We start from the raw sequence: 22,480 nt of genomic DNA, 5'->3' as shown, positions 1-22,480 counted from the left end.
AGAGATGTTTCCTACTGTGAGCAGCCACAGCACACGGCTTCCCATTCTACCGTATCCTGTCAGGTTAAACTGCCAGTTTTATATCTTATTTTTATTTTCCCTGTTATAAGCTTCTTGATGGTAGGTGCCAGACTTTGATTTATCTTTGTTTCCTAAATGCTTTGCCGTGGTGCCTACCACCTAGTACGTGAGTACTAAATGCAGTCACACATCGCTTAACGGGACATGTCCTGAGAAACGTGCCAGTAGGCAGTTTCATCACTGTGTGCACATCATAGAGTGTCCTTCACAAACCTGGACGGCATAGCCCACAACACACCTAGGCTATTTGGTATAACCTATTGCTTCTAAGCTACACACCTGTACAGCATGTTACTGTACTGAATATTGTAGACAATTATAACACAATGGTAAGTATTTGTGTATCTAGACATATCCAAACATAGAAAAGGTAAACAATATAGTATTATAACCTTATGGGACCACCTTTCTATATGCAGCTCCTCATTAAGCAGTACACAGATTGATTGAATGAAGAATGAATGTTAAATTCCCCCATTTTATGACTAAGTCAAAGAAATAGATGCCGGAGAGTGCTTTGTGAGAAAATTTAAAAGTTATTCCAAGTAGAACAAAGAGGACACGCACACACACACAAAAATGCATACAGAAAAGAATAGGAAAGTTTTGAGGAGCTAAACCTGCAGAGAATGTCAGATTGGTGGGAAATGGTGTCTGAGGAGCCAAGTTCCCATGTGTGAGTTCCTATTGCAGTGAAATGCTTTCCCTAACTAGGTGACTAGCTGAAATATGTCAGGGATGGATGAAAGTTCAGATTGCTCAGTGATTTCAGAACCTTGAGTAGTTTTCCATACATTCTCACTACAGATGGGGGGTGAAGAAAAAGGGGAAAAGGCTTAGGCTAGACTTTCCAAAATCACTTCGTCTAAATTCCTTTCTGGCCTGTAAAATGACAGGGAAATCCAGAATCTATTTACTTTGTACAGCAGACAAACACATTATTTGTATTTTTTGGGTAATTTGGGATTGCTGGTTGGTATTTTAAGGATTTGTATTTAGGTATTTCATGTTTGCTGATCCACTGTCTCTGAGGTAAGGAAAATTAACACATTGTGAAAGGAAGTAAAATTTACCAATGAATCAGTACTCCTTGCTTTTTATTTGAAAAGAACATGACTTGAAAAAAATTCTATGAAATCATGAGTAGAAAGATGATATGGTTTTGGCATGTCCCCACCCAAATCTCATTTTGAATTGTACTCCCATAATTCCCACATGTTGTGGGAGGGACCAGTGGGAGATTATTTGAATCATGGGGGTGTTTTCCCCCATACTGTCCTTGTGGTAGTCAACTCTCACAAGATATGGTTTTATCGGGGGTTTCCACTTCTGCATCTTCCTCATTTTCTCTTGCCACCACCATGTAAGGAGACTTCACCAGCCATGTGGAACTGTAAGTCCAATTAAGCCTCTTTTTCTTCCCAGTCTCAAGTATGTCTTTAACAGCAGCATGAAAAAGTCAACTAATATAGTCAACTGGGACCAGGAGTGGGGTGTTACTGAAAAGATACCCAAAAATGTGGAAGCAACTTCGAAACTGGGTAACAGGCAGAGGTTGGAACAGTTTGGAGGCCTCAGAAGAAGACAGGAAAATGTGAGAAAGTTTGGAACTTCCTAGAGACTTGTTGAATGGCTTTGACCAGAAACCTGATAGCAACATGGACAATAAGGTCCAGGCTGAGGTGGTCTCAGATGGATATGAGGAACTTGTTGGGAACTGGAGCAAAGATGACTCTTGTTAGGTTTTAGCAAAGAGACTGGTGGCATTTTGCCCCTGCTCTAGCGATCTGTGGATCTTTGAACTTGAGAGAGATGATTTAGGGTATCTGGTGGAAGAAATTTCTAAGCAGCAAAGCATTCAAGATATGACTTGGTTGCTGCTAAAGATATTCAGTTTTATAAGGGAAACTGAGCATAAAAGTTCAGAAAATTTGCAGTCTGACAATGTGATAGAAAAGAAAAACCCGTTTTCTGACAAGAAATTCAAGCTGGCAGTAGAAATTTGTATAAGTAATGAGGAACAGAATGTTAATCCCCAAAACAGGGAAAATGTCTCCAGGGCATATCAGAGGTCTTTGTGACAGCCCCTCCCATCACAGGCCCAGAGACTTAGGAGAAAATGGTTTAATGGGCTGGGCCCAGGGTCCCCGTGCTGTGTGCAGCCTAGGGACTTGATGCTCTGTGTCCCAGCTGCTCCAGCCATGGCTGAAAGGGGCCAACATAGAGCTTGGGCCATGGCTTCAGAAGGTGCAAGCCCCAAGCCTTGGCGGCTTCCACATGGTGTTGAGCCTGCGAGTACACGTAAGTCAAGAATTAGGGTTTGAGAACCTCCGCCTAGGTTTCAGAAGATGCATGGAAACTCCCAGGCAGAAGTTTTCTGCAGGGGTGGGGTGCTTATGGAGAAACTCTATTAGGGCAGTGTGAAAGGGAAATGTGGGGCTGGAGCCCCCACAGAGTCCCTACTGGGGCACTGCCTAGTGGAGCTGTGAGGAGAGGGCAGCTGTCCTCCAGACCCCAGAATGGTAAATTCACTGACAGCTTGCACCATTTGCCTGGGAAAGCCACAGACACTCAATGCCAGCCTGGAAAGCAGCTGGGAGGGAGACTGTACTCTGCAAAGCCACAGGGGTGGAGCTACCCAAGACCATGGGATCCCACCTCTTACATCAGCGTGACCTGGATGTAAGACCTGGAGTCAAAGGAGATCATTTTGGAGCTTTATAATTTGACTGCTTCGCTGGATTTTGGACTTGCATGGGCCCTGTATAACCTCTCTGTTTTGGCCAATTTCTCCCATTTGAACAGCTGTATTTACCCATTACCTGTACTCACATTGTATTGAGGAAGTAACTAGCTTGCTTTTGATTTCACAGGCTCATAGGCAGAAGGGACTTGCCTTGTCTCAGAGGAAACTTTGGACTATGGACTTTTGGGTTAATGATGAAATGAGTTAAGACTTTGGGGGACTGTTAGGAAGGCATGATTGGATTTGAAATGTGAAGACATGAGATTTGGAGGGGCCAGGGGCAGAATGATATTGTTTGGCTCGTGTCCCCACCCAAATCTCATCTTGAATTATACTCCCATAATTCCCATGTGTTCTGGGTGGGGCCTGGTGGGAGATCATTTGAATCACAGGGGCAGTTTCCCCTATACTATTCTCGTGGTAGTGAATAAGTCTCACAAGATCTGATGGTTTTATAGGAGTTTCCACTTTTTCATCTTCCTCATTTTCTCTTGCTGGTACCATGTAAGAAGTGCCTTCTCCTCCCACCATGATTCTGAGGCCTCCCCAGCCATGTGGAACTGTAAGTCCAATTAAACCTCTTTTTCTTCCCAGTCTCAAGTATGTCTTTATCAGCAGCGTGAAAATGGACTAATACAAAGGAACTACAAGAACACTGTCCCTTTCCAAACTTGTTTGCCTTTAAATCAATGTAGCTTTAGAGAAACCCACTGACTTTGAGGTCAATCTCATGCCTAGCTGTTTAATAACACAATAATTACAACTACCAAGATAAGAAGTTGTATTCCAAAGAGATAAAGAAGTCCTATCCCTGGAAATAGTTTTTCTAGAGTTCAATGACTCAGAAACATCCAGAACAAGAGATTATCACACAGGAAAGTTTGCTCTCATTAGAAAAGATAAACAAAGGTATTTCTGAAGATAGCCTTCATATTATTTATTAAAGGCCTAGAAGGTAGGGTGGGCTCTTCGGTAATGGTGAGTATCTCCTGCAGAATCCACTCACCTCTTAGAGAAAAAACAAAAGTGCTGCCAATTTGTTGTTTGCCAATACACTCTCTTATGACCTCTCTTAATTGGACTGTAAACCATTCCTCTATTTCCTATCTATGCTTTTTATTCTGCTTGTTGAAATTAGAAATACTGTACGTATATATAGGGAAACACCCAATTGCAAACAGAAGAGATTATATGAAAACAAATCATTGGGTCACATATCTAGAGAAACCTGGGATATTTAAAACAACAGTACATTTCCTTTAATTTATAAATTTTTAAAAAATCAAAATAGATTAAATATTTAACACACACACACACAACAAACAAAAACGGGTTAACCTACACCCAATAACTGCACTGTCTCTCCATCAGTGAACCTTGTGCTGAAATTGTCTGTTACATGTATCTGCCTTGAAAATTCTGTGAGCAACCTAAGAGTAAGGACCCTGCATACAAATTTTTAAATTCTGAGCACTTAGCACATAGCAAGTCATCAGTTTGCTAACCTACATCTTTATCAGTCTTTAAGATACAATTAATTGTATAACACACCATTGATTTTTTTTTTTTTTTTTTTTTTTGAGACAGTCTCACTCTGTCACCCAGGCTGGAGCGTAGTTCCATGATCTCAGCTCACCGCAACCTCCACCTCCTGGGTTCAAGTGATTCTTCTGCCTCAGCCTCCTGAGTACCTGGGATCGCAGGCATGTACAAACATGCCTGGCTAATTTTTGTGTTTTTAGTAGAGATGGGATTTCACTACTTTGGCCAGGGCAGTCTCAAACTCCTGACCTCAGGTGATCTGCGTGCCTTGGCCTCCCAAAATGCTGGGATTAAAGTTGTGAGTCACTATGTCCTGCCTGAGCCACTGCGTGTGGCGATCAATTTAATACAGTTTTACACTGGAGGCCAAAAAAAAGCACTACATTTGAACATTGCATTTATAAACAACTATTATAAAATGCATCCTGATTTCAAGAATATTAAAATGTAAAAAATATGCCTTCGAATGGAGGAAGTCCTGTAATTGTGCTCTAACTGAATTTCTCAGGTCATAAACAGAGTGGACTCTTGCCTGCATTATGTCAGTAGACAAACATTCCTCAGCACTAGTGACACTGACTCAAAGCATCCTACTTTTCCTGTACTGCTTTTTCTGAGGCCACTGATCACCTCTAAACATTTGTCTGCTGTGTTTTCCTTGATTTCTTTGTTTCCTTGCATTAAACTCTTCCTCTCAAAATTCTTCACCGGCTGCTATAGCCTTCTATAGGAACTGACCTCTAAGGCTCCCTTTCTTCTTCAGTGGCTCCCATTTATCTTGCCCTCAAAGTGGGCTCCCACAAGCCTCAGTCCCTTTCATTTCTCAGTGGTCACTGGTGGTTCTCAGCCCTGGTGATACATCACAATCATTTGTAGAGCTCTTTTAAAATGTCCAAGCCCTAGCTGGGTGTGGTGGCTCATGCCTGTAATCCCAGCACTTTTGGAGGCTGAGTGGGTGATCACCTGAGGTCAGGAGTTTGAGACCAGCCTGGCCAATATGGCGAAACCCTGTCTCTACTGAAAATACAAAAATTAGCTGGGCATGATGGTGCATGCCTGTAGTCCCAGCTTCTTGGGAGGTTGAGGCAGGAGAATGGCTTGAACGTGGGAGGCAGAGGCTGCAGTGAGCGGAGATTGCACCATTGCACTCCAGCATGGGCAACAGAGCAAAACTCTGTCTCAAAAAAGATAAATAAATAAAATGTCCAAGTCCAGATCCCAACCCAGATCAATAGGATATGAGCTCTGTGAACCTGGTCATGTGACAATCTCTGACATTCAATTTCTTCATCTGTAAAATTAAGATAATGTTAAATCTGCTTCATCAGATTGCTGTATACACATGCTTTACTTCCCCATCGTTATAATGAATATGGTCTCCTCTTTTCTCCATTTACTTAAAGCCCACCTTTCTTTAAAACCTCAACTGAACCTTTCCCCTGGCCCCAGCTCTCCATAATCACATTGTTTTGGCTTGTTTGCAAAGCCCACTGAAAACTCAAGATGGGCCTGTAAAAATGAAATCGTCTCCTGGCTGATGTTTCTTTTTTATTTATTTATTCTTTTCTTGAGATGGAGTCTCGCTCTATTGCCCAGGCTGGAGTACAGTGGTGTGATCTCGGCTCACTACAACCTCCGCCTCCCGGGTTCAAGTGATTCTCCTGCCTCAGCCTCACCAGTAGCTAGGATTACAGGTGTGAGCCACCAAGCCTGGCCCTGGCTGATCTTTCTATAGCTGTTCTTGTCACCTTCCAATCCATTCTCCATATAACATTCCAACATTCCAGAATGATCTTAACAAAACAATTAGGATCAAGTTGCTTTCTATTTTAAATCTTCTAATGATTTTTCTTTGTTCTTATGTTTATTAAAATCCAAATTCTCTAACCCAGGTCACAAGGTTCTACAAAATCTGATCCTCATCTCATTACTCTCCCCATTGCTTTCTATACAGTCTGGCAGCACAGGTTGTAATTTGATGTACTCTTTCCCACCTCAGGGCCTGGCTCATGCTGTTCTCTCTGCCAGGAATGATCTTGTACTCACCTACCTTTTTTCTTTTTTTTTGAGACACAGTTTCTCTGTCGCCCAGGTTGGAGTACAGTGACACCATCTCAGCTCACTGCAACCTCCACCTCCTGGGTTCAAGTGATTCTCTTGCCTCAGCCTCCCAAGTAGCTGGGATTACAGGCGCCCACTACTACGCCTGGCCAGTTTTTGTATTATTAGTACAGACAGGGTTTCACCATGTTGCCAGGCTGGTCTTGAACTCTTGACCTCAAGTGATCACCCACCTTGGCCTCCCAAAATTCTGGGATTACAGGCGTGAGCCACCGTGCCCGGCCTCACCTATCTTTTCAACATCAGCTTAATAATCACTTCCCTCAGTATACACTTATCTGACCCTCAGTCCAAGTGGGTGCCCTGGGAAAACCTTCTCTTTACATCCTATAAATATTCTTTTATAATGAACTATTTTATCAGAAACCGGATGGATTCAGGTCAGATATTAACTTTTTCTCAGTATACCTCTATATTGTTTGATTTGTTGCCATAAGCATGAATTATATTTGTAATTTAAAACATTTGCTTTTAAGTTTGAGAAACAGTATGGTTTGTTGTTATTTATTTTTTATTTTTGGAGAAGGGGCTCTGTTGCCGAGGCTGGAGTGTACTGGCATGATCAAGGTTCACTGCAGCCTCGATCTCCCGGGCTCAAGTGTTCCTCCCACCTCACCTCAGCCCCCTCAGTAGCTGGGACCACATGTGTGCACCACCACTCCTGGCTAATTTTTTTAATTTTTCTTGTAGAGATGGGGATTCTATGTTGCCCGGGCTGGTCTTGAATTCCTGGGCTTAAGCCATCCTCCCACCTCAGGATCCTGAATAGCGGAGACAGGCACAGCCACCATGTCCAGTTAGTTTTGTATTATTTGTAGAGATGAGGTTTTGTCATGTTGCAAAGGCTAGACTCAAACTCCTGGCCTCAATTGATCCTCCTGCCTTGCTGGGCCTCCCAAAGTGCTGGGATTACAGGCATGAGCCACTGTGTCCAGCCAATACATTATTTTTTAAAAGCCATGTTGCTGCTTCAATGTCTGCCTCCTCCCCTAGAATACAAGTTCCAAGAAGGGCATATACTGAGGCTGGCTGGTTCACCATGATGGCCACAGAATCTAACAGTGCTTTGAACCCAGGAGATGCTGAACATATTGAGTGAATGCTATTGACTGAAAAGAACAGAACATGAAAACTGGTTGGGAGACTCAGCACTAACCTTTGCCCAGGAAAAAGATGGCTCTCAGGCCACCTTAGAGAATGCAAAGGGGTGGGGCACACCTGAACCTGAGTCAGGGCCCTATTCAAAAGTATCCTGCCAACAAGGGCTTTGAAACAGGGTAGGTGCTTATAGTCTCACAAAGGAAGCAGTATTCAGGCTGTTGGTGTCTGACTAGTTAAATAGGACCCAAGCCAGGAGTTATAGATGAGTCCAGGAGGTTGTCAATACATTTAATTAAAAAAAATTCTAGCTATAATTTTCTAAATATTATCTTCATTATTAATTTGGCTCTCAGTATTTGCAAAGTAATTTTGTTATTTTTCTTCACATATACGCCCAATTTCCTAGTTGAATCTGCAATCTCCTAAATACGAGGTCTCTTTCATAACTATTCTACATCCTCATGACTCAGTTCAACCCACAGCATATTCCCTAGAAATGAATACAGCCAACATTCTTTCATTCAAAGAACATGCCCAGGGATTCAGTGTTTCTCAGATACCCTCCAACAAGTTTTTAATGTTTAAATAAATGCAGCACATTTTCATGCTTTTATCACCAATGCTTGTTGAAGTTTCATTGATTTTCAGTGGTCTTTAATGTTTTTCTTTGCTTGGAAATATTTGATAAGGTAATTGCAGTAGATGCTTGCAATGCTATCTAAACAAATGAAGTAGAATATTTTAATGAGAATATGTGTTATTCATGCTTTAAAGTATACCTGTTTCTTTGTGGCTTTAAATATGGTACGTGCTTAATAAGTTATAGGAATTGCCCACTAGGGTATCTTTTTGTTCTGAAATAATAGGCTTTTGACATGGGGTTTGAAGTCTTTTCTCTATTTGATGCAGTTTATGTTGGTATAGTATAGCCACCTCAGGGCTAATAAAATCCAGTGATTTTGCATATGCTAATAGCTAAATCCTTCAACAATTAAAAGTGAAGTAAAAAAAGCCCCAGAATCCTCACCTTCAAAAACCTATGGTAACAAAGACAGTATTCAATCTGCAGTCTTGTAAGAGCAATGCTGATTATCTTTTCCCTCTTTGGAATCTGAATCATATGTTATACCTAGATGACAAGTCAGCTTTTGCTTGTTTCCTGTAATTTAACATGCCGTGAGCTACCCATGTTTCATTTGGGTCAGAAGCTGCCATAAGATAATGTGAATTGAAGCCATTATGTGACTTTAGTAAGATTATGTTTATTAACCAAGATTACCCATTATGATGGTTTCCAGGCCAACAGCATGAAATGAGTTTAATCTGAAAAAAATTGTTTCTTCCACAGAGATAATTATTTGTAAAGTTAAAGCTAATCTACGAATCCAGTTGCCATTCTTAATAGCTTCAGGCTTGCTTCTCCTTTTCTTTACTACAGTCTAAGTTTCTCATTCTAACTATGCTTGCGTTATTCCTTTTCTCCTCTTGATTAAAATTTAGCAGATAGTGAAGATTTACTGTGTTTATTAGAAATAAAAATTTGTAAATTTATCAAAAACCTACATGAAATTTAAAAAGTGGTAATACACTTAAAAGTTTACAAAAATGAATCCTGTTACCAATTTAGGAAAGAAACACAGTAATTAATAAAAATATATTCATATTTGCTTACCATGGGTTTTGATATCTGTGGGTTATTGAATCAAGAGAAGCTTGACTTAGTTCTTCATACTGTAAAAGGAAGAAAATTAATGTACCATAATTCCTAAGTAAATAGGTAGCAGGTCTAAGTATCCATATTTCTAGTCAAAAAAGGAAGTCAGGTTGGGAAATGAAATAGGAAATGCTAAATTCAGTTAAAAGAAGATCAGAGAAGAAAACAGTCTTTTGATTCCTGAACAGAGAGGAAAAAAGTACAAGAAGTAAAATAAGCAAGACCCTATGTGCTTTACTTTCCCTCTTTGAAAGGAGGGGTGTTGGGTAGCAAGAAAAGTGTGATGCGTAATCACTAAGTTGCTTTCCATCTTTATGATTCTATGTATAAATAAATGAGCCTTCTAAACTACTGTCATTAGACTCAAACAGGTTACCTCTTTTCACTTTACTTTCTCCTTACAGAATCAAAAAAATGTGGTCGCAATAATTTAGGAAAGAGCTGGATTATAGACAGACTGTGGTAAAGTGTAGATTTGAAAACTCGTTTCAGAAGGGATAATTCAGAGTATTGATAAGGTATTTGGTGGCTTAGAGTGGTTCTTAGATTAAAAAATAATTCCCACCCACCCCCTCCCCCATGTGCATTGAAACGATCTGTTATTACTGAATGAATGACTGCTATATACTGACTCCTCTTCTCCAGGAACTGTCAGATGGATGGCACATCTTGTAAATAAGCATGGGGAATAAAAGTGTCAAATTTATATCGAAAAACGTATTGGTCTATAACCATTTCTGAAATTTCTATACTAGGATTGAGAAGCCATGACATAAATTATCAAAAAGTATTTCACTTCATTTGTGGATGCATTTTTTACTTACATTAGTATGGGATGCGATATTCATAACATCTCAAAAAGTGGCAAAATCCTATTATAAAAATTTCAACATTAAAGGAATGATGTTACTTAGCACTTTTTAAATTCTCTTCTCTCCTCTTCCTTTTCCCTTAAGCTTCAGTTTAGAATGACTTTCCTTATTGACTACCACAGTCTCTGCTTGAGAAGGCAAATTCATTTATTTGTGTCATCTTCTCTGGGATAAAGACCTGAAACCTTAATCTCTTCAATGTTCACACATAAATTGAATAAACAAAGGAAGGCACAAAATAAGCAAGGTCACTATTCCATAGAAACTTTGAAAATAATCTGCATATAATAGAAAGATCATGGGACAGGTTTTTTTCTCAATTGATTGCTGACATGATTCCCTGAAAATTGACCTTATCCATTGACTTATAAGTAATTTTATTATCAGCTTCTGGACAAATTTTGCAGGACTTGGATGATCTTTAGTTTTATGCTATTCCTATCTTTAATAACCCAAAATTGCATCTTCTTAACTGGGGAAGACCTTTCTCAGAAACAAAATAACACATCTTTTTTCCATTCCTCCTATAGATATCAGTCCCTATAAACAATTTGTTATCTAAAATAAGCTGGTCCTTCTCTATCTTAATTTATTAACGAAATGCATCACGATTTATTTGGACATCTATGTTTACTGTAGTGTTAAACCTAATAAAATTCAGACTAAGATAAATCTTTTTTTTTTTACTGGCCAATCATTCCTAAGAGTAAAGATTGATTTCAAAACCAATTCAATATCTTCATAGAAATGGGTAACAATTATTATATTTTCTATCTTAAATCAGTGAGAACCTTTTACACTTATTTTAAATGTTTTCCACGAAAAGAATTACAACTCCAATTTGGATATTTCCTACAGATCAATCTTCAAATTAAGTCTATTTATTAACAAAAGGGAAATACTTGCTAACTACATTCACATATCATGAGTTACACAATTTCTAAAATGAGTAAAAACTGTTAAATTTGAGTTAAATTAATTGCAGACATTTGGGGCACATTCTGGTTAAAAATTAAAATCATTGCTTAAGACTTTCACTTTTAATCTCTAAACTCTAGTTTAGTCCTGACACATTTAGGAAGTCTTGGGGACTGTTCCTGAGGAATCCTTTTGCTTTGTTGCAATAATCCAAGATGGTTTTCTTACTATATCCAATTTTTACTTTCCTTACTTCTAGAAAGAACAATTTTCCATCTCTATAACTATGAGGTCTTTCTCACCCGTAGAACGAATACAATGGCAATGTAATTCAAGAATGCATAGACACTAAGGGTTTTCTTCTGTAGCCTCCTCCTTGGTAACATAGGGCTCTCAGTACCAAACATTTGAGTGGAAAATTCCCTACGGCTATCTTTTCTTATGCTAATGTGTTTTTTCCTTCACTTGCCTCAATTTGCAAAATATTACTGTTAACCCCTTAGGTGTCTTTCTTCCCACAGCCTGTGAGAAGCATTTCCATTGTTGCAGCAGGGTCACCAAATTGCATAATGTTGCCTATTCTAGATTGGAACTATTACAGGGAGAAAGGGGACATAAAGGCTTTTGCATGAATGGAACATTTGAAGTATTCATTTTACATTCAGAACATGAGTAGAAACAAAACAATTCTTTCTGAAAAATGTCGGTGTTTAAGGCATGGATTCAGTGATGCATTTCTCTTGTTAAAGGAAAAAAGAAGTTCCATGCAGAGACCCATACGTACTTCATTTTATGCCACATTATAGGTGGGCTTGAGTACCAACATTAATGATATCCTGGTCTCTTTTAACTATAGTTTTTAAATAATCTGAATTAATTCATCTACTTTCAGCAAATAGTCTGAACATTGGGTTCTGTGAGTTTGTTCACTGTGGCCCCAGTATCTCTGCTTTCTGGGGAGTATCCAAATAATGAGCAACATAGTCTCTCGTTTCTAGTGTGCTTACAATACTATAATTTAAAAATCCATGCAAGCAGGAAAATATAGTATAGAGAGACATTAATACTAGATCCCATTTGTTGAGCGTGCTAAGTGCTTTACACATCTCAATCCGTTTATTAATACTCTAAGGTATTACTGTTATCCTGTAATACGTAGTTGTTTTTTTTTTTTTTTTTTTTTTTTTTTTTGAGACAGGGTCTGGCTCTGTCACCCAGGCTAGAGTGCAGTGGCACAATCTCAGCTCATTGCAACCTCTGCCTCCTAAGTTCAAGCAATTCTCCCATCTCAGCCTCCTCAGTAGCTGGGACCACAGGTACACACCACCATGCCCAGCTAGTAGAGAGAGGGTCTTGCCGTGTTGCCCAGGCTGGTCTCAAACTCCTGAGCTCAAGCTATCTATCTGCCTCAGCCTCCCAAAGTGCTGGGATTACAGGTGTGAGTTACTGTACCCAGCCAGTAGGCAGAATTCTAAGATAGCACCCAAGATTCTCACCCCCTGGTATACATGCGTTCTCAGATATTCAACTGAATACAAATCTAGGTCCTACTGTGAAGGGATTTTGCAGATGTAATTAAAGTCCCAAATCAGCTGACTTGAAGAAAGGGAGATTATTCTCAGTGGGCCTAAGCTAATCAGGAGAGCTCTTGAAAAGACCTAGGCTCTTCTTGGCAAAGGGGATTTGAAGCATGAGAGGGAGACTCCACAGCTGGCTTTAAAGATGTGGAGGGGTCAGCCGAGTGCGGTGGCTCACGCCTGTAATCCCAGCACTTTGGGAGGTGGGCGGATCATGAGGTCAGGAGATGGAGACCATCCTGGCTGACACAGTGAAACCCTGTCTCTACTAAAAATACAAAAAATTAGCCAGGCGTGGTGACGGGTGCCTGTAGTCCCAGCTACTCAGGAGGCTGGGGCAGGAGAATGGCCTGAACCCAGGAGGCAGAGCTTGCAGTGAGTTGAGATTGTGCCACTGCACTCCAGCCTGGGCAACAGAGTGAGACTTTCTAAAAAAAAAAAAAAAAAAACTTGTGGAGGGGTCATGGAGTGAGGTGCCTGGGTGGCCTCTGAATGTTGAGAATGGCCCCTGGCTGACAACCAGCAAAGAAACAGAAGTACAAGTTCAGCTCTACAACCATGAGGAAATGAAATCTTCCACAACCATATGAACTTGGAAGACAGCCCCAGACTCAGATGACTTCACAGCCATAGTTAACACCTTCATCTTTGGGAGATCTGAGTGGAGAGCCCAGTCATGCCATCCCTGGATTTCTGACCTACAGAACTGTGAGCCAATAAATGAGTATTCATTTAAGCTGCTAAATTTGTGGTAATTTGTTATGCAGTAGAAAACCAATATATCCCCATTTCATAGATCGGAAAACTGAGGCATTATAAAAAATGGCATTCGGACTAGCATGCAAGGGGAGAAAAGGGAGAATATAAAAAGTTCTTCAACTGGCTATTTTAGCTTGAAATCCACATTCCATTTTCATTATGGTCATATATTAGTCCATTTTCACACTGCTATGAAAATAGTACCTGAGACTGGGTAATTTGTAAAGGAAAGAGGTTTAATTGACTCACGGTCCACATGGCTGGGGAGGCCTCAGGAAACTTACAATCATGGCAGAAAAGGAAGCAGGCATGTCTTACATGGTGGCAGGTGAGAGAGTGAAGAGGGAAGCCTCTTATCAAACCATCAGATCTCGTGAGAACTTACCATCAGGAGAATATCATAGGAGAAACCACCCCCACAATCCAATTACCTCCCACCAGGTCCTTTCCTTGACTGATGGGGATTATGGGAATTACATTTCTACATGAGATTTGTAAATCTCATTGTGGCCTGTAAACCCTATCAGGCCACAAACATAGATTTGCCCTGAGAAGCAATATGAATGCTAATTGCCTCATTAATTCTCAGAGAAAAGGCATATTTTTCAATGCAGTGGGTGGAAACAAAAAACGAAACAAAACAAAACAAAACAAGAACAACAACAACAAAGGTAAATTTTTTTATTTTCTCCCAGTATCCTTCCAAGGAGATAAATATTTTCCTTATTTCATTCTATAATTCAAAATACACCAGGATTTTTTTTTTAAAGAAAGACTGGAGTTAATTTTCTTGGGAATTGTTATGATTTGTGATGGATGACCAGCCATCTGATTCAGCCCTTTACCCAGAGCTGGTTGATGATTCCTAGCAGGGTCTGAAATCTGAGTGGACTATTCAAGCAACAGAAAGCTATACAAGTGCTTCCAAGCCACTATGTGTGCTCAGTGCAGACTTTCTGAAATACCATCAAGGGCCTATTTTGCAACTGTACTCACCCTTGGAGTTTTCTAATGTGTTTGCCACTGTTGTTAATTCTAAGGTTAGAAAGTACACTCCCCCCAAGTTAATTGTCCAATTAGCTCTACAACTATGGGTTGTAAAACAAGCATTGTGAACATGAGATTTGATATGAAGGAGACTGTGCCCAGTTTCCTTCGGTTTCCGTTTAAAAAAAAAAAGGTATAGTTTTGAATGATTTCATTGAATAAGCTGGGAGTGGACTAATTGCCAACCTAAAACACACTTAAAAATTCATTACCCTTTATCTACAACTTGGTCTCTCAACAAAGACACTGCATGAGAATAGAATAGATTCCAGTCTCCATTTCTCATCGTTTACTGATCATCATTTACCACATGCTAAGCACTAGAAGATGGTGGGTGGGAGCTGGTATTGATGTTGTATTGATGTTGTCAGTACAAAGACACATACAACAGATCTCAGACCTCAAATTGCTTAAAGCCATTGGAATGTGGCTAGGACTGTGTAGTGCAATTACTGACAATAATCACACTAAACTTCCACAAAGAAACTTTCCTATGAATTCTTCCCAAGTAGGTGGTCATAGTGGATTCTTATAGCATATATTTTCAGTACCGTTTCTTCATGCCCAAACACTGAGCTGAGACCATGTAGTGGGGGGCACCCCTATATTTAATGAACTATTCCTAAACTTCCCCAATTAAAGTTCCTTGGTTTCCTAGATTTAATCCGGGAAAAGAAATCTCCAGGTTTCTGGTCTCATTTGCTATGCATGCTATGCATTTTTGTCAACATAGCTGAGATACCCTGGGAGTGTTGTATATGAATATAGGGGAAACTACAGACATAAATTTACAATGATTTAAGAATTTCCTCCAGTGATCTTAAAAAGACAGGATTAACACCAGATTTAGAAAACAGATGTCCTGGTATTTGATCCACCTGTGCTTGGGATATTGGCTCACACACAAGTTTCAGAATTCTTTGACAATATACTTAACAGCCTAGCTATGGAGTCATACCACACTTTTACTAGCACCTATTCTAAGTTATAGCATCTTTTCTTAGCTTTGTATGTCACTATCATCAAATAACATTTGTTGAAAAATCTGTGACATATCCTTAATTACTAACTTTAAGAAGCTAAATTTTTTTAAAAGGTGATATTTACATTTAGACATATACTCCAGATATTGTGTCAAGCCTTAACAAGAGTTCATAACTACCACAATGTATTTTTAGCCTGCCTAAATTAAGGGATAAAATCATCTACCAAGCTTTACATTACTTTGGGTTCTTTCTTTTCTTTCCTTTTTTCCCCTAAATTTTCACATCCTAACAAATGATGTGACAATAAGGACTTTTGTTTTCCAATTTGCCAATAATTTTCTAGAAAGTCACCTCTGAAAGAGAGAGAAAGCCCTGTGCTTAGTTGAGAGGCCAGGTAATTGGGGGCTGGGATGCCCACTTGAATGTGGCAGCATCGCTGGCTACCAACAGAGAGGCTTCCCATTCCAAAGGCATTACTCTTTGTGGAACTGCTTTGAACACAGTGCAGAGAGTACACATCAGTGATACACGCCTCCCTTGATGTTTCCATGGTCTGTTAGGAAAAGGAAGCATCAAACATAAAATTTATTTTCCGGAAATTTAGATATAAGTAAAATTTTATAAGGAAATTGTTTCCTTCAATGTATTTGAGAATCCGATAAAGCTAAGCTTTGTAAAATGGAGAAAATGTAACATCTGTATATAAAGAGGTTAATACATTATTTTCAAGAAAAAGGAGGGTGATTTGGTCTCGCTAGACAATGTTTCTCCCGCCTCACAGATGGTCAGCATGTGGTACTCTCTCACTAAAGCCTTCTGGTGGTATCATAAGATATATTACTTTATACCAGCCCTTAAGGATGAAAGGTGCTAATGTAATTATTTTTATGTTAAACCACAAACTGTTAGGATGCAAATAACTATAAGTAAAAAGTGAGAACTAAACACACACTCATCTGGGAAAGAACAGCAGCCCTCCAAAGACATGCTTAATTTTAGAAAAGCTATTTTCTATTTTGCTTTTATATCTTAGTTGAAAAAGGAAGCTTTATTATGTTTCTAAAATTGTCTATACTGATAACAACATCTGGAGATTAGGAATTTTAATGAGACTCAAAACTGGTGGCTATTTTTATGATTGCTCTAGATGAACCCCAAGGTAAATGAGAATTTGGGGATAAAAAATGCAGAAATTCTGAAATATGTATTTTGGTGGTCTACAAACTCCATGCTGGCAATACATTTTTCCCAGATGAATCTGAAAACACAGGAGGACACTGTTGTGTAGGAGTTTAGAAGACTGCATAGAGTTAGTGCAAGGAAAGAGGGTTTGGCTTGGTGAGAACTCACTCATTTTTTTCCCCATAATGCCAATGATTGTATTTGATATGTTTTGAAAGGCAATAAAGTGCTTACAAAATACAAATTCAAAAACAACTACTATCAAGCGATTTCTTATGTCAAATATGTGGGTGGTACCATCTCTACTATTTTTTATTTATTTATTTTTGAGAAGGTCTCGCTCTGTCACCCAGGCTGGAATGCAGTGGCGCGATCTTGGCTCACTGCAACCTCTACTTCCTGGGTTCAAGCGATTCTCCTGCCTCAGCCTCCTGAGTAGCTGCGATTACAGGTGCCTGCCACCACGTCCAGCTAATTTTTGTATTTTAATAGAGACAGGGTTTCACCATGGTGGCCAGGCTGGACTTGAACTCTTGTCCTCAATCCATTCTCCTCAGCCTCCCAAAGTGCTGGGATTACAGGCATGAGCCACCATGCCCGGCCTCTACTATTTATTTTGATATTATAAATGAATTATATTGTGTGCAAATGATGCAAAGTGGGATGCTAGGAGACAACTGATGGAACCATGAAGAAAGGGATGCATACCTTATAAGATAAATCAAGTAGGTTTGACCACAGCCTGACCCTGCCTTAGAGAAAAATGATAACACAACTGCGTACGTTATAAAGTGGCTCCAATCTAATGTTCTGATCTCATTGTCTATCATTGCATTTCATACATCCTGCATTCCTCCGAGTCCTTGATTTCACATGGCCTGGGTTGAAATCCTAGCTCTACTATTTACTAGCTCTGTGGCCTCAGGCAAGGAACCTCACCTGTTGATACCTCAGTTTCCTCAGCTGTAAAATCATCACAGTACCATTCTTATTAAACAATCAATTGTAGCTTTTTTAATGTTTACCTTCTCTAAATAAATTCACAGTAAGCTAAATGTCTAATAAGCCAATCTTGTATCAGTTTATTCCATAGTCATCAAGAAATTCAACATTTCATCAGAAGGCTGTTCAAATGTCCATAAAGCCGTCACAAAGAAGCTCTATTTCATGACAGCGGAAATTGTGACAGTTAATGAGGCAGAGATTTCAAAGCCTCAAAATTTTGGTTTTTATTACCTCATATTACATATAAATATGTTGATGAGTTCCCACAATTCTCCTTATTACCTCATATAGTTTTTAAAATATATAATATATTGGTTATAATATATTATGATTGATTTAATATTTTCTTTGGGGTCACACCCATGAAAAGTTAGTCATCATGTCCAGTGTAACATTGTTTCTGTGAGAAAACCAAATGACTTAAATCATTTTGTCATGAGGTCAGAGCACAGGTGCAGCAAATGGACATTAGGAAGCCAGCAGATCCCATTGAGGTTGGGGTTAAAGAAAGGAGACACGACCAGCTAAGCAGCAGTTAGAAAAGTTCCTCAGTTTAGCATGGGATTGAAACCAAAGAAACTGTTCACATTGTCTCCACATATTCTTGCAGAAACAACATATATAGTTTGATAGAGACCAAATCCATTTTTTTTTTAAAGAATGTGCTGCTCTTAAATCCGAGATGATAAAAGTAATGGTCTGTCCTTGTTTATACATACATTTATTATTATTGCATTGTAACCCATGTAAGAGTCAGTAGGAAATAGCTAAACATTAAAAAATCCAGAAGAGAAACTGGATCTTGTGATTTTTACTGACCTCCGCAACGTGGGGGAAGCTTTTCAGGTGTCACTCAGCATGGAAGTTATTATCTTTCTGCAAAAAGCCAGATGATCTGCAGAACCCCTCCTAGTGCCCCAAATAGGAGAGACCATTCCCAGGTAGGAGGCAGCTGCTCCAGGCATTTTACCAAGACTCTATTAGAGGTGCCTGAGCATCCTTAACCGCTAGTCTTACATAAACCTGGAGCAGTAAATTAGGCAGAGCAGCTGTTAGAGCTATAAAAATCCAAGAGATGAAAGTTTTGCTTAAAATCGAAGCTCTAAGCAATTGCCATGAGAGACACTGAGGAGTCTCTGCCGTTAGACTAAAACAAGAAGTGACCATTTTGATTTGGATTATTACGGGACAAGGAAGAGCAAGGGATATGGAAAGGGTCTATAGACAGATAAGAAACTGGAGAACGAACAGGAAGTGGATTGAGACATTTCTCAAAGTGACACCACACTGAAGTTTACCAGCTCCCTTGTGAGGGCGGCCCTGGGTTAATGCCACCACTCTTGTATAGTCTTTGTAATTAGGAGCATGTTTGAATGCATGGAGTGTATGTGTATGTATCGGCTCAAGTGTCAATTCATGCACCAAGTCTGATTTTTTAGAAGTAGCTGCCTGAAGCACAGGGTTGATAAGGAATCAAAAGTCTGAGTCTACACTCCAAAAATGACACTGTGAGCTGGGCACGGTGGCTCACACCTGTAATCCCAGCACATTGGGAGGCCGAGGTGGGAGGATCACTTGAGCTCAGGAGTTTGAGACCAGCCTGGACAACACAGACCTTGTCTCTACTAAAAAAAATTTTTTAATTATCTGGGTGTGGTGGCATGTGCCTGTAGTCTCAGCCTCTCAGAAGGCCGGGTAGGAGGATTGCTTGAGCCCAGGAGATGGAGACTGCAGTGAGCTATGAGCATGCCACTGTACTCCAGCCTGGGTGACACAGTGAGACCTTATCTCAAAAAAAAAAAAAAAAAGATATTCTGATCTGCCTTGGATGGAAAGAGAGAGAGGTATGCCTTAGATGCAGAGGGGGAGATGAGTAGACCCAGTGACAAAACCTAGATCTTCACTGTTAAGGAAATTATAGATGCTTCAATGCTGGTGCATGTGGTCATTCTCAGTGAATCTTTTTTTTCCCTATTATAAAGCTTTAAGTCCAAGGAGCTTTAAGGTATTATTCAAGATTGTTATCTGAGGAAGCTAGACCCTTGAAAACAATTACTGTTAAAATACTGGGGCCAAGAAAGTGCACAGATGACAAGCAACATTTCTTATAGTATATTCCAAGCAGTTTCTGAGCGTGCCACAGCTGGGGAAGAAAATCACTGTGTGATTCACAGTCTCAGAGACAAAGAGGACCCCATTACCCAGCAGTTCAGTGATTAAAAGTAATCCATGAAATACTAACTAAAGATACAGAATAAATACATTCCTGAAAGGCTAACTCATAGCTATCATCTCTTTTGGATTCCCAGCCTGCTTTGAAGACCAAGGAATGCTTGATTGCACTTCATTTATGCAGAAAAATAGGTTAAGTTAAAGATAAAGAGGGAGAGAGGCTATACACACTCAAGATGATCTGACAGATTGAGGGCTGTGTCCGAGAGCAGGGCATCATCACCCAAGGAGAAACACCAAGACAACAGAAGTTCTGGACTTTATTCAACCCAGCTGCCTTGCTTTGGGGCTGGGCTTTTCTTGCTGGTGGCTAGTTTGATATTTAATCAAATCTTGGATTTTCATTTTTATTGCCTAAGTGGAATAGGACACGGTTTAAGAACCTAAGCATTCATTATATTCAGCTTGTCACTCAGAAACTGGTCTTCTTTGGAATATGCTGTAAGAGACGTTGCTTATCATCAGTGCCTTTTCTTGGCCCTGGCATTTAAACATATTACAATACATTAAATATAATATTATATTAAATTTAATGAATTACATGAAATACAACCACAACAGTACTAATAGCTAAAATCTGGATGTCACCCAGTGCATTCCTTGGGTTCTCATATATAGTCCTCACAACATAACAATATGAAACACATATAGGGCTTGATACATGCTAGTTACTGCTTCTAGTGCTTTACTAATACTAACTTATGCACTGTTTACAACAGCCCGTTACCTGAGCAAAGACAATGCAAAAGCCTGCCTAGAAAAAATATCCTAGAACTGAGATTTCATAATGAAGACACTGACGCACAGAGGCAAATGAACTTAACCCAGGCCATACACAGCTCGTAGGTGGCAGAACTAGGATAGAAATTTAGATGATCCTGTGAAGTGGGCCTCTGAATACTGCCATGTAGAAGAGACGCAAACAAAGATGCAGAGAGGTGAACTGATTTGCCCAAGGTCACAGAGCTAGACCTAAATCAGAGTGTAACCTCAAAGACTCTGCTCCCATCCACCCTCCTGGACTGCCATAGTTTGGGCCAGAAAAAGGTTTTTCTGGCTGGGTGTTGTGGCTCATGCCTATAACCCCAGCACTTTGGGAGGCTGACGCAGGTGGATTACCTGAGGTCAGGAGTTCAAGACCAGCCTGGCCAACATGGCAAAACCCCATCTCTACCAAAAATACAAAAATTAGCTGGGCCTGATGGCGTGTGCCTGTAGTCCCAGCTACTTGGGAGGCTGAGGCAGGAGAATCGCTTGAACCCGGGAGGCGGAGGTTACAGCGAGTCAAGATTGTGCCGCTGCACTCCAGCCTGGGTGACAGAGTGAGACCCGGTCTCTAAATAAATAAATAAAAAATAATAAATGGTTTTTCCTTTTGTTAACCTTTACCAGGTGAAACTTAAGAATTTGAGGAAATTCAATTATTACATGATTGATACATTCAATTTTCAGACAATGCACAGGCCTGCCTGGAAAAAAATATCCAAATTCTCAGATTTTACTTCTAAAATCACTTGTGCACTCTTCTGTTTCAGGGGAGACACCATGATCTCATGCCTATGTCTACATCACCAAAAGAAAGTAAGACAAGGTTTCTAAAACCCTCTGACAACATACCCTGAATTATTAATACTTGATACGAAGGCATTATCAATATAGTGAATCTTAAAGATCTAAGACACACGTGTTAGGTCTGTGGATTATGGGATGCCCAGCACAGGCTTCTTTCTTTCCATCATCCACGCATGAAGCAGTGCTAGGATGGGGAAAGAGTGTGTGCCAAGTGCCTCAGCCTGAATGTGAATCAGAATACATTCCAAAGACAAACACAAACGCTTTTGGATTATCCATGGCTTCGTTTTCCTCATACCCTTCCCTTGGTGTATTAAAGGGGCTCCAGGAGTGGAGCACATGCATTTATTCACACGTGTCTTTCTGCAAAACTCAAACCTCTTTATGTCTCAAAGAGAAATCAAGCACCCGACATTTCCTTTGGAAGCAAATTCATAAAGAATTCAAGTTAGAAAACAGTATACTATGAAAAGCATAAATTTAAGAGCAATACCTTGATATGAAAGCCACTCTCCAGTCTTGATTTGTTGATAAAATTAAACTGTGGTACTCCCCAACCAATTTCACCAACGTGCTCGTGTTTATATTTTGCTGGCAAGCTTCCATTTGAGGCAGGCCTCCATAAATATCTGAGATCTCCAGTTTTTTCTAACGCCGGATGCTGTTCTCCTACATATGAGGTGTGCTGATGAATTTTGGGTAAATAATCCTTTATGTAGTCTGGACCTTTAAAAGACAAAAAGTACTTAAAACTTCTCCACACTTTATTCTAAGATACTTTTCTTACTTTAACCTTTGAAATACTTATAGCCAATAATTACATAGCACTTACTATGTTCTAGGTTCTATTATAAGCCTTTTAGACATGTTAATTCTTATTAATACTTATTTATAATTAATAATTCTTATTAATGTTTATCTGTTAATTGCTGCTTAATAATAACCAAATGAGATGGGTAGAATTTTTTTCCCCAGTTTATGTATGGGGAAAATGAAAGATTCGTTGTCCAGAATTATAGCTAACA

General features: G+C 39.6%; 1 long non-coding RNA gene across 1 annotated transcript in view; it reads right to left on the bottom strand.

The window, feature by feature from the left end:
• The window catches only part of LOC131382518 (uncharacterized), an 80,381-nt gene extending 58,348 nt beyond the window's left edge, over positions 1-22,033 (bottom strand). The window contains exons 1-2 of the long non-coding RNA XR_009212064.1: positions 21,949-22,033; positions 9,264-9,322 (exon numbers count right to left, since the gene is read on the bottom strand). This is a non-coding gene — a long non-coding RNA (uncharacterized LOC131382518). The remainder of the gene's footprint in view (positions 1-9,263; positions 9,323-21,948) is intronic.
• Positions 22,034-22,480: the final 447 nt, after the last annotated feature.

Source organism: Hylobates moloch, unplaced genomic scaffold, assembly GCF_009828535.3.
Source record: "Hylobates moloch isolate HMO894 unplaced genomic scaffold, HMol_V3 SCAFFOLD_37, whole genome shotgun sequence".
NCBI classification, from domain to species: Eukaryota; Metazoa; Chordata; class Mammalia; order Primates; family Hylobatidae; genus Hylobates; species Hylobates moloch.
Note: the sequence above shows the minus strand (reverse complement) of the source record. Positions and strands in the feature narration are given on the sequence as shown.